The sequence below is a fragment of the Hyperolius riggenbachi genome, chromosome 4 (genome assembly GCF_040937935.1).
Source record: "Hyperolius riggenbachi isolate aHypRig1 chromosome 4, aHypRig1.pri, whole genome shotgun sequence".
In the NCBI taxonomy this organism is placed as follows: Eukaryota; Metazoa; Chordata; class Amphibia; order Anura; family Hyperoliidae; genus Hyperolius; species Hyperolius riggenbachi.
The window spans coordinates 138,367,057-138,382,175 of record NC_090649.1 but is presented as its reverse complement, the minus strand read 5'-3'; the positions used below and the strand labels follow the sequence as shown (position 1 = coordinate 138,382,175).

Sequence of the window (15,119 nt, the reverse complement as noted above, 5' to 3'; positions counted from 1 at the left end):
TCCTGTGATGCACCTGTGGTCACTCTGGCTCCTGTCATGCACCTGTGGTCACTCTGGCTCCTGTGATGCACCTGTGGTCACTCTGGCTCCTGTCATGCACCTGTGGTCACTCTGGCTCCTGTCATGCACCTGTGATCACTATGGCTCCTGTCATGCACCTGTGGTCACTCTGGCTCCTGTGATGCACCTGTGGTCACTATGGCTCCTGTGACACGCCTGTGGTCACTCTGGCTCCTGCGATGCACCTGTGGTCACTCTGGCTCCTGTGACGCACCTGTGGTCACTCTGGCTCCTGTGACACACCTGTGGTCACTCTGGCTCCTGTGACACACCTGTGGTCACTCTGGCTCCTGTGACACACCTGTGGTCACTCTGGCTCCTGTGACACACCTGTGGTCACTCTGGCTCCTGTGACACACCTGTGGTCACTCTGGCTCCTGTGACACACCTGTGGTCACTCTGGCTCCTGTGACACACCTGTGGTCACTCTGGCTCCTGTGACACACCTGTGGTCACTATGGCTCCTGTGACCACAGCACCTGTGGTCACTCTGGCTCCTGTGACACACCTGTTGTCACTCTGGCTCCTGTAACCACAGCACCTGTGGTCACTCTGGCTCCTGGGACACACCTGTGGTCACTCTGGCTCCTGTGATGCACCTGTGGTCACTATGGCTCCTGTGACACACCTGTGGTCACTATGGCTCCTGTGACACACCTGTGGTCACTATGGCTCCTGTGACACACCTGTGGTCACTCTGGCTCCTGTGACGCACCTGTGGTCACTCTGGCTCTTGTGACACACCTGTGGTCACTCTGGCTCCTGTGACACACCTGTGGTCACTCTGGCTCCTGTGACGCACCTGTGGTCACTCTGGCTCCTGTCATGCACCTGTGGTCACTATGGCCCCTGTGACACACCTCTGGTCACTATGGCCCCTGTGACACACCTCTGGTCACTATGGCTCCTGTGACACACCTCTGGTCACTATGGCTCCTGTGACACACCTCTGGTCACTATGGCTCCTGTGACACACCTCTGGTCACTATGGCTCCTGTGACACACCTCTGGTCACTATGGCTCCTGTGACACACCTGTGGTCACTCTGGCTCCTGTGACACACCTGTGGTCACTCTGGCTCCTGTGACACACGTGTGGTCACTGGCTCCTGTGACACACGTGTGGTCACTGGCTCCTGTGACACACGTGTGGTCACTGGCTCCTGTGACACACCTGTGATCACTCTGGCTCCTGTGACAACAGCACCTGTGATCACTCTGGCTCCTGTGACACACCTGTGGTCATTCTGGCTCCTGTGACCACAGCACCTGTGGTCAATCTGGCTTCTGTGACACACCTGTGGTCACTATGGCTCCTGTGACACACCTGTGGTCACTATGGCTCCTGTGACACACCTGTGGTCACTCTGGCTCCTGTGAAACACCTGTGGTCACTCTGGCTCCTGTGACGCACCTGTGGTCACTCTGGCTCCTGTGACGCACCTGTGGTCACTCTGGCTCCTGTGACACACCTGTGGTCACTCTGGCTCCTGTGACACACCTGTGGTCACTCTAGCTCCTGTGACGCACCTGTGGTCACTCTGGCTCCTGTGACGCACCTGTGGTCACTCTGGCTCCTGTGACACACCTGTTGTCACTCTGGCTCCTGTAACCACAGCACCTGTGGTCACTCTGGCTCCTGGGACACACCTGTGGTCACTCTGGCTCCTGTGATGCACCTGTGGTCACTATGGCTCCTGTGACACACCTGTGGTCACTATGGCTCCTGTGACACACCTGTGGTCACTATGGCTCCTGTGACACACCTGTGGTCACTCTGGCTCCTGTGACGCACCTGTGGTCACTCTGGCTCTTGTGACACACCTGTGGTCACTCTGGCTCCTGTGACACACCTGTGGTCACTCTGGCTCCTGTGACGCACCTGTGGTCACTCTGGCTCCTGTCATGCACCTGTGGTCACTATGGCCCCTGTGACACACCTCTGGTCACTATGGCCCCTGTGACACACCTCTGGTCACTATGGCTCCTGTGACACACCTCTGGTCACTATGGCTCCTGTGACACACCTCTGGTCACTATGGCTCCTGTGACACACCTCTGGTCACTATGGCTCCTGTGACACACCTCTGGTCACTATGGCTCCTGTGACACACCTGTGGTCACTCTGGCTCCTGTGACACACCTGTGGTCACTCTGGCTCCTGTGACACACGTGTGGTCACTGGCTCCTGTGACACACGTGTGGTCACTGGCTCCTGTGACACACGTGTGGTCACTGGCTCCTGTGACACACCTGTGATCACTCTGGCTCCTGTGACAACAGCACCTGTGATCACTCTGGCTCCTGTGACACACCTGTGGTCATTCTGGCTCCTGTGACCACAGCACCTGTGGTCAATCTGGCTTCTGTGACACACCTGTGGTCACTATGGCTCCTGTGACACACCTGTGGTCACTATGGCTCCTGTGACACACCTGTGGTCACTCTGGCTCCTGTGAAACACCTGTGGTCACTCTGGCTCCTGTGACGCACCTGTGGTCACTCTGGCTCCTGTGACGCACCTGTGGTCACTCTGGCTCCTGTGACACACCTGTGGTCACTCTGGCTCCTGTGACACACCTGTGGTCACTCTAGCTCCTGTGACGCACCTGTGGTCACTCTGGCTCCTGTGACGCACCTGTGGTCACTCTGGCTCTTGTGACACACCTCTGGTCACTATGGCTCCTGTGACACACCTGTGGTCACTATGGCTCCTGTGACACACCTGTGGTCACTCTGGCTCCTGTGACGCACCTGTGGTCACTCTGGCTCCTGTCATGCACCTGTGGTCACTATGGCTCTTGTGACACACCTGTGGTCACTATGGCTCCTGTGACACACCTGTGGTCACTATGGCTCCTGTGACACACCTGTGGTCACTATGGCTCCTGTGACACACCTGTGGTCACTATGGCTCCTGTGACACACCTGTGGTCACTCTGGCTCCTGTGACACACCTGTGGTCACTATGGCTCCTGTGACACACCTCTGGTCACTATGGCTCCTGTGACACACCTGTGGTCACTATGGCTCCTGTGACACACCTGTGGTCACTACGGCTCTTGTGGCTGCAGCATTGTCACAGGAGCCAGACTGACTACAGCTCTAGCCACAAAAGCCTGTGGCATGGCTGTGTCACTCCTGTGACACTGCTGTGGTCATTGTAGTTCCTGTGGCAGGACTGTAATTGCACTGCGTTCTGTCATACGGCAGCTGTAGTTTCAGATTTAGATGTTGACTGGTATAAAATGTGTTGCAAGTCTAAAGGTCCGAAGATGGATCTGGGAACGCTCAGCGTGCCAACCAGACGAACAAGCATTCCCCCGATCCATCTTCCTACCTGCAGGAACACGCAACGTCACACAACGGGCGCAAACGGGAGTTCAGATGATCGCGGCAGTTTGTGCAGAATTTATCAAGGATCTTAAAGATCCAATCTGCTGAGACAGTAGTTATTCCTTCTCGTCGCAAAGAGTCATTCACCTAAGCGCACACGCACCCCCAATGTTGCGATATCGCAGAAACAATCGCTCATTGCGAGAAAAATCTTTCGAAAAATCGGGATGTGGGTAGGTATTGGTTGCAAATTATCGTCTCCTTGTATGTTTGTATGAATGAAAGTGGTGTGTTTAAAGCGGACCCAAGCTCTTGCAAAGAATAGACTGAAAAGTGTTCATTGCACATAAAAATGCTGTAGAAATCATCTGCACTGGGCTGTGTTTGTTTGTTTATCTAAGTTGAGTGTAACAGCTGTGTAATCAGTAGGCATGACTCACAGTGCTGCAGTTATGGCTCTACAGGAGAAAAGACAGATGCTTTAACCCTTCTTTTGCTCCCTGAAAGTTCATCCAGTAAATGTTCAGGGCTTTTGGGGGGAATTTCTGTGCATTGAGACAAATAATTTTTCCCCCTGATGGTTTTCAGATCCACTTAAATGTAAGTGCTGTGTTTATATGCGAGTCTGCACACAGCTGTATGAAAAATAATGCATACAGTACATTAGTTTAGAATAGTTTAGGGGGATGCCAGATCCTAATTTTGTAGTCTGTATATGTTCTGCCAATTATGGTGAGGTGCAGGTTGAGGGGTTTTATCACTTATCATTTTATCACTTTTTTCCTCCAAGGATCAGTAAATGCAGTGGGTGTTTTTTAATACAGCTGCCTCGCTCCACAGCTGGGAAAGTGGTTTTGGGTGGAACCTTTATAGCACAGAAATTATTCACATATTCTTTCCTGAATTGGAATACCATAGAGTTTATACCTTTCTCAGTTATAACACACCATTCTTCTCTGGCTGTGTTAGCCAGCTGTGCTCCAGCATTCACGGATGTAAAGCACAAATACTGGATTTATTTAGAATGAATCCATTGCTTTTAGCTGTGTTCTTTTAACATTTTGAGATTTGGAAAAATTGCTTCCTATTTTGTGATGTAAGTTAACAGCGATTATAATTACCACTTGTACTGTACTAAATGTCCCCAGCAGTGTTTTCATGGTATCTGTGTTGTTTCCCTGGTTTGGATTGTGTGAACTTCCACAAAATGGGTAAGTAATGACATTTGTAGTAATAGGGTGTGATGAAATAACAGGAGCATATAGGAAATATCCCCACCCTTCTCACCTGAGGTAAAAGGACACCTGAGGAGAGGAAGGAGGACAGCTTCCAGAATGCTGAGCTTGCATCATTACTGGCTGGAGATTTACATGTTACATGACCTCACATACCTGGCACCTGAAAGAACATGCTCTTTTTTGAAACCATGCAAATACTGAGAAACTGTTCTTAATGGAAAAGCGGGCTGAAGAATTTGCATGGATGAAATGAACTGGATTTTCATATAAAATTCAGTTTTGCAGCAAGAAGTGTGCTTTTGTTGTTTCATTTAACATATTTTTTTATTTTTTTTGCTTTTAGCTATGCATTGGTATGGGAAGTCTGATCATCCACCACAGTATTCCATGATCATCCCTGTGAAAGTGTGGGACCTCTACTGGGGTCTCTAAAGCTCTAAAAACACAACATTATTTTTTTTCAATTAGATAAGATGTTTGGGCCACATGCAATTCAAGGTGATAAAAAGCTTGCAGCGTGCAGGATTTAGCGGCAAATTCAATTGCCAGCTTGACTTGAGTGATGTCCAAGTGAGAAGAGCCTCACTCGACGAATAAAAACTACTGTTGGTTGCTACTGCTGCTTGTTGCTTGGCACCCCCAGCCCCGCAACCTTGGCGACCGCCCACTACTGGGGCCAGCTATCGCACCAACGCTACCTGATGGAAGCACATGCCACACCGCCCCTTCCTGCTGGCTCTCTAGTCCCATGCAGTGCAGGGAGCCCCGGCAAGGAATCATTGAGCCTCCCGCTGGGGCTCCCCATTGGCGCAAAGTATCACCCAATGAGAATCCTCCGCTGGGCAATTACAACATGCAAGAGAGTTCTTTTCCACCCTGCCGGGTGCTAAATGTAACATTGAATTAGACTACGGTCCCATCACCTAATTTTAGAGCTCCTCAATAGCAAGCTCATGAATTGCATAGTATCAGGCAGTTGCTCATTCATTTTTTTTTTCTTTCTTCAAATTCTTTATTGAAAGATTTTTTTTATAATACATCATACAGAAAAAGAAAGTATCTATGAAAGCGTATAACTAGTTACCCACAAGATTTACAGACATTCATAATCGTCAGTTTACAATAATCATATAAAGCAGACTAGTGAATAACCAAGCTAATGGACCACCTTAGCAATCAGGTTTTCTTTGTGCTGAATATATATAGGAATGACTAACTTATAAAATGACAGCCGATGAGATTGCTTTGAATGTGACCCCTAAGGGCCTGCCAACCGAAGGTCAGAGCTAGGCCTTATGCACAGACAGCACAAACCAAACCTAATCAGAAATAACAAAAAGAAAAGAAGAACGAAAAGAAAAAGAATAGGCAATTCCCAGACACCACCAGTATAAAGAGTGAGGGAGCAAGAGCATCAGAATTTTCCTTGAAGTTTGTGGTATAGCAGGAAATGCCAATCTCAGGGGGAACACTTCCTTCTAAACCTGTAAGAGCTTAGCTTTAAGATCTTCAGATTCCCTATATGTATCCCACAGAGCCCATGTTTTCTTATATTGGTCTGTCTTTCCTAAGATCGTATATCGATCATTTTCATGTCTGTGTATTAGGTAAATCTCCTTGATGAAATCTTGAAGGGAGGGAACAATGGTAGATCCCCATTTTCTCACAATTACCACCCTGGCAGCATTGAGAAGGTGTCTAATCACCAATTCTTGTAGGCTTTCAGCTTCCAATTATGGAGTTGTAGAAGAAAGAATGGGCATTAAAAGGGATGTCTCTGTTTGACATTTCATGTAAAATTTTGTCAATTTGTTTCCAAAAGGTTTTTAGGTGGCTGCATGACCAGAGTATATGAGTTAAAGAACCTACTTCTAGATTGCACCTCCAAGTGTTGGCACTTCTGTCAGTGTAGATTCGTTGTAAGCGTTGAGGGGTGTAATACCACCTGCCTAAGATTTTGCAGTTGATTTCTTGTATGCGTACGGCTACGCTAGATTTATGCACGGCAATGCATATGTTTCTCCTCTCTTTGTGTGAAAAAGACGTGCCGAATTCTTCCTCCCAAGCTCTGAAATAGCGGATATCAGTAAGTGACTGTTCCGCTATGAGTGCATATATTTGCGTGTTTTTTCAGGTTTGCCAGAGGTTGTGCAGAGCTTTTCAAAGGCCCGATAGACGTGCCCAAACTGGTAATTCTATCTTTTGAGAATGTATGAAATGTTTTATTTGTCAGTATCCCCACCAATCTAATGTAGGGTTTGAGAATTTACCTTGCGGTTCAGCTAGGAAAAGCCATCTGTCATTGTTCGCAAATGTTGGTAGGGTGAGGTTTCCTATCGATTTCCATTCCTGAAGGTAGCCTGTGGAATAGCCTGGGGGAAAGTCTGGGTTATTGATCATTCAGAACAAAGGAGAAGCCCAGGGTGCCATGCATTCCGAAGAATTTACTGGAGTAAAGACCCGTAACGTGTTGAAGACTAAGGATGATTGCGACCAAATTGGTTTGGGATTCCGGGATAGCCATCGGAGGATATGTAATGGATAGGGTGTCATGGCTTGCTCGATGGATGTCCACTGTTTTGTGAGAATGTTTCTGCTCCAATCGACCATCCTGGTTAGGACCGCTGCTTGATAGTACTTTCGTACATCTGGGGCTGCGAGACCACCGTCATGTCTGGCTCTAAAAAGGATTTGATTTCTTATCCTGGGTTGCTTGCCTCTTCAGATGTATCTGTTAAAGACCCTTTGAGTCTGTTTTAGAAAGGCATTTGGAACATGTATTGGTAAAGTTTGAAAGAGATAAAGTAATCTTGGCATGGTGTTTGTTTTGAGTACCGAGATGCGTCCCAACCAGGATAGTTGAGGTAAGTCCCATCTTTTGAGGTCTGAAGAAAGAGTTTCAAGAAGAGGTGGGAAGTTGGATTTGAATATGTCTTTAAGGTCGGGGGTAATCTTTGTGCCTAGGTAGGTAATATGCGTCGGTTTCCATGTAAAGGGAAATCGTGTGGCTATGATTTCTTGTGTTGCCAGTGGTAGGTTGATATTGAGGGCGTCACATTTATCATAATTAATTTTGAAGAGATAAAGATCGCCAAATCTGGCGAATTCCTGGATTAAGTTGGGGAAGGTTATAACCGGATTAATGAGAAAGAACAGAAGGTCATCCGCATAAGCGGCTACTTTTTGTTGGTCATTACCTATTCGTGGACCAGAAATGTAGAAATGTCAGGGTTCTGTCATGGCAGAGGAAAGGCTCCAGGGCCAGTGCGAAGATGAGAGGGGAGAATGGACACCCCTGGCGTGTTCCGTTTGTGATATGAAGAGGCTCCAAGAGAGTCCCATTGACTCTAATGTGGGCCGAGGGGCAAGAGTATAAGGTATTCACGGACGATCTCATTCGACTACCCAATCCAATATAGGACAACACCTCTCTCATCCATGTCCTGTCCACTCCATCAAAAGCCTTCTCTGCATCGGTAGAAAGGAGCATACATGGAGTGCTGTTTGACCGAGTGGACTGGATAATATTTAGCATTCTGATGGTGTTGTCCCTGGCTTCTCTTTCAGGTATAAAGCCCACTTAGTCCCAGTGTATGAGTTGGCTCATGTATGGGGCTAGCCTGTTCAGTTGCTTATTCTTATTACCTGACTGGCTTTTGATCAGACTGGAGTTGCAATACAATGTACAGTATATTCTGGCGTATAAGACTACTTTTTAACCCTTGAAAATCATGTGAAAAGTCAAGGGTCGTCTTTTACGCCGGGTGTCATTGATGCCAGGTGATACTCCCTATCCTGTTACCGACAGACGCACATGTGTTGAGATCTGAGAGGCAGAGAAGGAGGTAAATAGGATACAAGGGTGGGCCAGAAGGGTAAAACAGGCGTGTTTTATGGGCACAGCACAATCTATTCTTCCATACCGCTCTGATAAACAGGGAGAGCTGACCAATCTGCTTGGAGACAGGTAGAGCTGACTAATCCAACCTGTCAATCGCCTGTATACTGTTATACACTGGGTACCACATACAGTACAGCACCAGTATCTGTTCATACATAGTACTGCTACTAGACTTCAGCTCGGCATTTAACACTATATGCCCATGCACCCTCCAGAATGTCCTGGCCACACTGGGAGTCCACTTCACCCTGCGGCTATGGATCACTGACTTTCTTTCTAACAGATCCCAAGTTGTCAGGCTGGGGGACATCTACTCACGAGTAGAGATAACAAACACAGGGGCACCCCAGGGCTGCGTCCTGTCCCCACTGCTCTTCTCCCTTTACACAAATGATTGCAGATCCACGGCAGACTCTGTCAAAGTCATAAAATTTGCGGATGACACCACCATTGTTGGCCTCGTCACCAAGGACAACATCCGGGATTACCAGCAGCAGGTGGAAAGACTATGCCACTGGTGTATAGATGAACAGCCTGGTGCTCAACACGGCCAAAACCGTCGAACTTATAATTGACTTTAGGAAGTCGGCACCTACCTCACCTCCCATCTACATAGATGGCACTGAGGTGGCCAGAGTGCCCTGCGCTCACCTGCTGGGCACCACCATCCCCAGCGATCTCAGTTGGAGAGTCAATATCGTGTCAACCCAACCCAGCAGAGACTCTTCTTCCTCCGCCAACTGCGGAAGTTCGGCATGGTTTAGGAGATTCTAACATGCTTTTACACTGCCACCATTGAATCGATCCTGTGCTCCGCCATCTTGGTGTGGTATGTGGGAGCCACCGCCAGTGACAGGCACAAATTACAGAGGATCATTAGGTCGGCAGAGAGGATCATTGGGAGACCTCTGCCCCCACTTGACCATCTGTATAACACAAGACTGCGAACCAGGGCACTGAGGATTGCAAGTGACCTCTCTCACCCAGGCCACTGTTTTTTCATCCCACTTCCACTGGGTCGGAGACTTCGGGCCATCCCCACCAAGACCACCAGACACAAGAACTCTTTCTTCCCGATGGCCGTTAGCCTCCTGAACTCCCTTAGCACTCTACCACCCCCTATCGGCGCCATACCTCCTGCATAGGAGCAGCAGTCTTCAGCAGTGTGCATATCTAATTGCTGATTGTATATACGTCTATGCCTATATTTGAGTATGAGATATTACCGTCATTCTATCTAATGTTTTTCCTGCCTTTCTTTCTATGTACTGCTCCATTGTGCCAAACCCAATTCCGGGCCTGACCCAGTCATGCTTGGCGAAATAAAATTGATTCTGATTCTGATACATAGCACCAGCATATGATTTTTCTTTAATTTTTATTTGGCGTGTGTTGAAAGGTACATGTGTACAATGGCTCTTCTGTCTTATTTTTTGTTGTTCACCAGATTTTCTGTCTCTGTCATATTATCTATTGGTCAACCATGCAATGTGTTACTGACATGTTCAGTTATTTCCAAAATAAAATAATAATTTATCGGTCGTTCCTGATCGCTTGGAATAAGAATTAACTCCTGATCAATGGACAGTCCAATCAATTTGACCTGATCCGCCCCCTCCTTGACTTTTAGAGGCTTAGAGGTCTGCTTTTTTGCAGGTAGTAGAATTGATGAAAAGTCATGTTACCGGATAATAACTATTGGATGGACGGGGGGATGGAGGTAAGACGGGAATGAGACTGGGGGCAGCAAAGGAAGCTACGTAAACATTAAGTAATAGGAGCACACAGCATTTTTGTATTTTAAAGAAACCCTGTACTGAAAAAAAGTTCCCCTGGGGGGTACTCACCTCACTAGGGGGAAGCCTCTGGACCCTATCGAGGCTTCCCGTGTCCTCCTGTGTCCCACGGCGGTCTCGCTGCAGCTCCTGGAATGCACAGGCGACAAATCCGACAGCCTGTGCAATATTTACCTCTTCTGGCTCCAGCGGGGGTGCTGTTGCGGCTCTTCTGACGGAGACAGGCAAAAATAGCCGATCTCCGTCGGGTCCGCTCTACTGTGCAGGCGCAAGAGACTTGCTCCTGTGCAGTAGAGCGGCCCGACGGAGATCGGCTATTTGCGCCTATCTCCGCGGGAAGAGCGGATACTGCACCTGCGCTGGAGCCAAAAGGTAAATATTTACATCGCCGCCGCTCCGGGAGGATTATCTCTGCCGCCGTGGGACCGAGGAGGATGGGGGAAGCCTCAATAGGATCCGGAGGCTTCCCCGACCTGAGGTGAGTACCCCCCAGGGGAGTTTTTTTCATTACAGATTTTCTTTAAAGTTCCATTTTGCTTTAAGCCTTGCACAGATGCTCAGTTACTATTGACTGGAGCAGACTCCCATTTACATTTTAGGAGCCTATGGGTACAAAACTGTTCAGCAGCACCTTAAACACAATTCATCAGTACAGTACTGGTCACACTTCAAACCACACCACTGTTAACCAGCTTGCAAAATGGACTCACTTGTCCATAGTAGTGTGAATTTCTATATTTAAATACATTTTGACTTAGTAAAATGACTGTGTTTTATCTGCATGTATATGGACAACTGTGAATGATTCACATCACTAAATGATAAAATATCCCAACCCAATAGACACTCCTCCAATAGTGGCACCTCTATACAAAAACTTACTGTGCCCAATGGGAAATCTACAATTGGTGTGTGTTAGTGATCGTTTCAGGTAACGGTTTAGGAATGATCACTGTATAGACATGCTGCTTATTCTATGGAGGGGGAGGAGATAAGACAAGCGGGAGTCGCCCTGCTTCAGGGATTACTAAGGAAAGATAATAGCAGCTGGGCAGAGGCATCCAATGCACAAACCACCTATGATGACATTAACAATGTCATGGGATAGCTGTACACTGGATCATCTCAGATCTGTACATTCCTTTACAGGCTGCATGTTTTAAGGATCCTTTATCTGTACAGTACTGTACTTTGCATCTGTCTCTACAGCTTTCACACAAACAGCACCCAGAAGAGTTTTAAAAAGACGAAAAGACAGAAATGTAAAGAATCCTCATAAAATGAGAATGAAAGGTAGTTAAATGCAAGTGAGGAAATAGAGGAATTACAGTAAATAGTGATTGACTTTTCAGACCCCTTGGCAAATGGACCTGGTAGCAGCTGTGACCCAAGCATCCTGGAATGCCAGCCTTTCCTGGATATTGCTCTGCTTATCATTCTCTATGTATGAATAAAGCAATAATTTCTAAGTAAGTTTCTAATGGCACAATAACTAGAATGTTGGCCTAGTTCTCCTATAGGAGACACAACTACAGTCATTATTATATCTCTGCGTGTAAATTGCATTTGTGATCAGAAATGTAGTTTGTTTCTAAGGCCCCTTAAGTTTAAAGAGACACTGAAGTGAAAAAAATGATGATATAATGAATTGGTTGCGTAGTACGGATAATTACTAGAACATTAGCAGCAAAGAAAAATATTATCATATTTTTATTTTCAGTTATATTTTTTTTTTTTTATAACATTGCATCATTCTCTAATATTTGCAGTTTACACACTACTCAGCATTCTAAGTGTTTTTACAGAGCAGGCCAGTGAAGTTTTGAACTGTTCTCTGCAGGAAAAAAAAACAATACAGTATCAAACACTTGAGATAACAAGCTTCAGAAGACAGAACTCTCTGCTACTTTGAAAGTCGTGGAGCTCAATGTTTTTTTTTTTTTGCATAGATAACTGGAGTTTCTCAACTCTTCCTGTACTGGAAACAACATTAGACTTTATGTCTCTGTTTTATTTCTTAGCTGTACTACACATACAAATCTTTATATCATAATTTTTTTTTCACTTCAGTGTCTCTTTAAGTACACTAATGCTTGACAGATCAGAAATCCCTTAGAAGGAACAATGGGGAACAATATCTGAAATCAAGAAATTGAAAAAGTATTTTTTTTTATAATTGTAAGTCCTGCATTGCATGCTCTCTCTATGTGATCTAGAGTGTACATGGTCACCCCTCCAACCCTTCCTCAGAAACCAAATGCGTTGTTAGCCTGCAGATTAGTGACACATCTGTACAGAACTCAGTCCCCATGGGATTGACGCCTGACCCCCTACAAGTGACAGTCCTCGTATATAAGTACAAGACCTTAGACTGACCTTAGTGTACCTGAGATAAAGCACATACTTACCTAAAAAGAGGGAAGCCTCTGGTCCTAATGAGGCTTCCCTTGGCGTCCTCTGGTCGCCCGTCGGGCCTTCCAAAAATAATCGACAAGGGGTTGTCAGTAATCTGATCGGGGCTGCGCTCCTCTTTAAGTATGCATGTGGCCGGCTTCAAGCTACTGCACAGGAGCAGCCATGTTTGCACGGCAGCAGCAGGGCCTAACATAGGAGCGTGGCCCCGGTCAGCCAGGAGGGTCCCAGCAAGTGGCGGAAGACAGTGAGGCTAGGTTCACAGTGGGACGTTATAGTAGCACGTTAAAAACAAAAATAACGCAGAATAGCGCACTGCAATAAAAAATCAATGCGCCGTTCACAGTGCACATGTTGCGTTGGTGTATAACGCGCTACATTAAGTGAAAGTAGAGCATGCAGTGAGTTAAACATGGTATTATCTGTGTTAGTTTGTTTGCACATGCTCAGTAATTACTTTCACAGGTGCTGAGTAACATGACCTCACTTTTGTTTTTAAACCGACGCATGTGTCGTAAGCACAGCCCAAAATCACATTGCTGTCGTTTACATAGTCATTGCACATGCACCTTTAAAGTCTGCATAACGCAATGTGACTGAACGTGGATGAGCGTAATCTGCTATGTGCGCCTTTGCGTTACTTTACAATCTGCGTTGCGACCTTAATGTCTCATCACAACGCAACATCCTACTGTGAACTAAGCCTAAAGGAGTCCTCATTAGGATCCAGAGAGTTCCCTCTCTTTAGGTAAGTATCTTTTTCTAAACTCTAGCTTTGGCTTATGTTCTCTTTAAATTTAGACTCTTTTGGTTTATGTTCTCTTTAAATTTAGACTCTTTTCAGGTTTAATGTAAGTAGGGATAGAGACATGTTTCTAGCTGTGAAAAAAAAAATTAAGAAATAAAAATGTGCTCCCAAAAAAAAGTACATGAATGAAATCACTTAAAGAGTAACTGTTAGGCATAAAATCTAAAATCAATTCTCAATAAGTAGCTGTTCTATAAGTAAAATGGATGCCAAAGAGACAATATAAAAGTCTAAAATCAATCTCACCTTTTTGCTGATTGATTTTTATTATTCCTCATGCCCCCTGGCTCTAATGTGGTACGCAGAGTAGCAGCCACAAAAGAGAAGTGACGTCACATGCAAATTCAGCCTGGATTGGCTGAAGTCTCTGTCACTCTCGTCACTGCCAGCTGCTAGGATGCAGGAAGGGGGGCCAGAAGCTGTCCCATGACACTGTCCCAGGCCCCCCTCCTGCAGTGTGCCATTTCCGCACTCCTGCCGCATCTTTCTCCCCCTGCATGCCCCCTTGGGGAGGGATAAAGCCAGCACACACAGACTCGCCTCCTTATGGTTCCACGCGCTGGAGTTCCCGTTTATACTCTCTGCACTGCTTCCGGTGGTAGTGCAGAGATTATGCACAGGAACTTCAGTGCTTGGAACTATAGGTGAGTCGGTCTGCGCTGCCTTTACCCCTCCCTGCTCTGCTCTGTAATAGTGCGGAGAGGAGAGGGGATGCCAGGAGGAATACTTAAGCATATGGGATCCAAGATGGCCACCACCAGAACCAGAAGTCACTGGATTTTACAAACGTTGTAAAATCTGAATTAAACAGTGGACAGCACAATACATCTGTTAAGTAAGTAGAGCAAGTAATTATCTACTTGCTTATGTGTATTTTGATTAATGCATTGTATGGCTAACAGTTATTCTTTAAAAAGTGATCCTGAAGGCGAAAAAAGGGTCCCTGGTGGGTACTTACCTTAAAGAGACTCCGTAACAAAAATTGCATCCTGTTTTTTATCATCCTACAAGTTCCAAAAGCTATTCTAATGTGTTCTGGCTTACTGCAGCACTTTGTACTATCACAGTCTCTGTAATAAAATCAACTTATCTCTCTCTTGTCAGACTTGTCAGCCTGTGTCTGGAAGGCTGCCAAGTTCTTCAGTGTTGTGGTTCTGCCTATGAACTTCCCCCTTATAGGCCCCTCTATGCACACTGCCTGTGTGTTATTTAGATTAGAGCAGCTTCTCTCTTCTCTCTTATCTTTTACAAGCTGGATAAATCGTCCTCTGAGCTGGCTGGGCTTTCACATAGTGAGGAAATACAGACAAGGGCAAAGCTGTTTGCAGGAAGAAAAGAGCAGCCTGAAACTTCAGTGCATGAGAGATGCAGGGGGGAAAGAAACACACAAATGATCTCTTGAGATTCAAAAGGGAAGGCTGTATACAGCCTGCTTGTGTATGGATGTATTTTCTATGTGTGGACATACTGTACATCAACCTACTTGCTGTTTTGGTGGCCATTTTGTTTGTTTATAAACAAACTTTTTAAAACTGTTTTTAACCACTTTTAATGCGGCGGGGAGCGGCG

At 46.3% G+C, this 15,119-nt stretch overlaps 1 protein-coding gene across 1 annotated transcript in view; it reads left to right on the top strand.

The window, feature by feature from the left end:
• The window catches only part of PXYLP1 (2-phosphoxylose phosphatase 1), a 99,207-nt gene that overhangs the window by 67,691 nt on the left and 16,397 nt on the right, over positions 1–15,119 (top strand).